Source organism: Bison bison, unplaced genomic scaffold (assembly GCF_000754665.1).
Source record: "Bison bison bison isolate TAMUID 2011002044 unplaced genomic scaffold, Bison_UMD1.0 scf7180017863994, whole genome shotgun sequence".
Taxonomy (NCBI): Eukaryota; Metazoa; Chordata; class Mammalia; order Artiodactyla; family Bovidae; genus Bison; species Bison bison.
This window is the reverse complement of record NW_011494566.1, coordinates 435,389-437,853: the sequence shown is the minus strand read 5'-3', so window position 1 is coordinate 437,853 and position 2,465 is coordinate 435,389.

The following is a 2,465-nucleotide window of genomic DNA, read 5'->3' as shown; positions in this document are numbered from 1 at the left end:
CACATATTTAAGGTAGCCTAGTCTCAATGATCATCCTTTAAGTTACTAAAAGAAGGGAGACATGGGGGCAATACTTCACTGTGGCTTGCACTATTCAGAAGAGGACTATTTGTTCTTTTTTTTAAGATTTTTTTTTTTTTTTTGATGTGGACCATTTTTAAAGTCTTCATTGAATTTGTTACAGTATTGATTCTGTTTTGTGTTTTGGTTTTTCTGGCCATGAGGCTCCCTGAACCTGCACCCTTTGCCTAGGAGGCCAAGTCTTAACCACTGGGTCTCCAGGGAAGTCCGAGGACCTTTTGTTCTTAACTCTTTCAGTGCCTCTCAGCGCTGTGGGTCAAAACATCACCTATGGAGCTTGCTGCTCTAGATACACCATACCAAATTTTTCTTTCCTTTGGGTTATTCAGTTTTCAAAAAATTCATTTCTTTATGAAAGTGAACTAGTTACATTTTTGCAAAAAGAAAGATGATACTTTGGAGGCATAATAAAGTATATTGCATTATAGACAATCCCAAGAAATAGCATGGCCATCATTCTAAGACACCAGAGTTAACTGAATGAAAATGAGAGTGCTTATAACAGACACAAACGTGTGTATGCTGCAGATGAGGAATCTTAATGGCATTTAACCAAAGCAATTCAATTCAATTTTTTAAGAAACCATTTGCCACAGTACCTATCAGTTCAGTTCAGTTCAGTTGCTCAGTCATTTCCGACTCTTTGCGACCCCATGAATCGCAGGACACCAGGCCTCCCTGTCCATCACCAACTCCTGGAGTTCACTCAAAACTCAACGTCCATCGAGTCAGTGATGCCATCCAGCCATCTCGTCCTCTGTCGTCCCCTTCTCCTCCTGCCCCCAATCCCTCCCAGCATCAGAGTCTTTTCCAATGAGTCAACTCTTCTCATGAGGTGGCCAAAGTACTGGAGTTTCAGCTTTAGCATCATTCCTTCCAAAGAACACCCAGGACTGATCTCCTTGAGAATAGACTGCTTGGATTTCCTTGCAGTCCAGGGGACTCTCAAGAGTCTACTCCAACACCACAGTTCAAAAGCATCAATTCTTTGGCGCTCAGCCTTCTTCACAGTCCAACTCTCACATCCATACATGACCACTGGAAAAACCATAGCCTTGACCTATAGACACTTTATAAAAAGGCATAACTGAAATAATGAGGGTGAGGAAGGGCCCTTGCTAAAAAACAAGTAGATTCCTTGTTAATAGCAAGTTGGTTGCAGAACAGTGTGCAACGACACAAAGATAAAGGAAGACGTGAGTAAAGAGGGTGCGGTGTGTGAGAAGTGGAAGAGAGGACACGTATCATTAGGAACAAGCAGGTTCTGCGAGGCAAGAATTTAAACTAAAGTATCTTATTGTCAAATGCAGTGCATCCAAAAGGAAAGTAAATGGCTGAGTGGCTGCTTCCGTCAGGTTTCCAGAAGACTTTCTTACAGAGTTCCCAAGAAAAGCCAGTCTTTTGGAATCTCTAGCACCCATGATCTAAACGGTATTTTCAAACAACTGAGGAGGGAGGCAGGACTAACATGCTTGAAGTCATGACTTAACAAAGAAGACAAGGGAGGAGAATCATTGCTAAACTGAAGTTAACCCCGAACCCGAAGGTGCAGAGCACACGAAGCTCTGTTCCCAAGGCGATGCTACTCTCATTTGGGGAGCTTCTCCTTCCCAGCCAAACTGAGAATTCTTACTTGGAGCAGGCTCCCTTTGGAAGAAACTTGAGGAAGATAGAACACACACATCCACACACACACACACTCACACACACATACACACACACACACACACACACACACACAGAAAAGGAAGCGAAAAGAGTGTTTTTAGTCTCACACATCCTGTGCTTTTTTCAGCTGCTATTTTGAAGGATAAACATTACATTTGTGGTTGAATTTTTCCCTAGGGTCAAGAAAAACAAAACAATATGGTCGTGAAAAGAAGAGATTTGAGAGGGAGCTGGTGACCTTGGAAATGCAAGCTGCTTTCCTGGTTTTAAAAACAAAATAAAACAAAGAAACCTTTAAAAAACAAACAAACAAAAAAAAAACCCCCAAAACATAAAGTGGCTGGAAAAGAGTGAAGACCTTGTATCTATCTCCAGTGCCCATGGGGCCCCAGGCTGGTTCTCAAGGAGCCTAAACACAAAGACACTCTGTCAAGTGGGAATTTCTGTGAGCGGAGAAATGGCACGCTGTACCTGAACGGCTGCATTCCATTTTCAGGTTTCATTCAACTGGCATTTTATAAGGCGGGACATTTTGCTCAACTCTGGTCTAATGGAAGCTAGAATGTTTCCATATTCTTCTCAGCCAGATAATTATAGCCAACTGTATTCAGGAAACCGGCAGAATTTTTTTCTAGATGTGAAGGAACCTGCTTTACCAGTGTGTCAGTTCCATACAATCTTTTGTTTTCATATTAGACATCAAAGGTAGTTCTTAC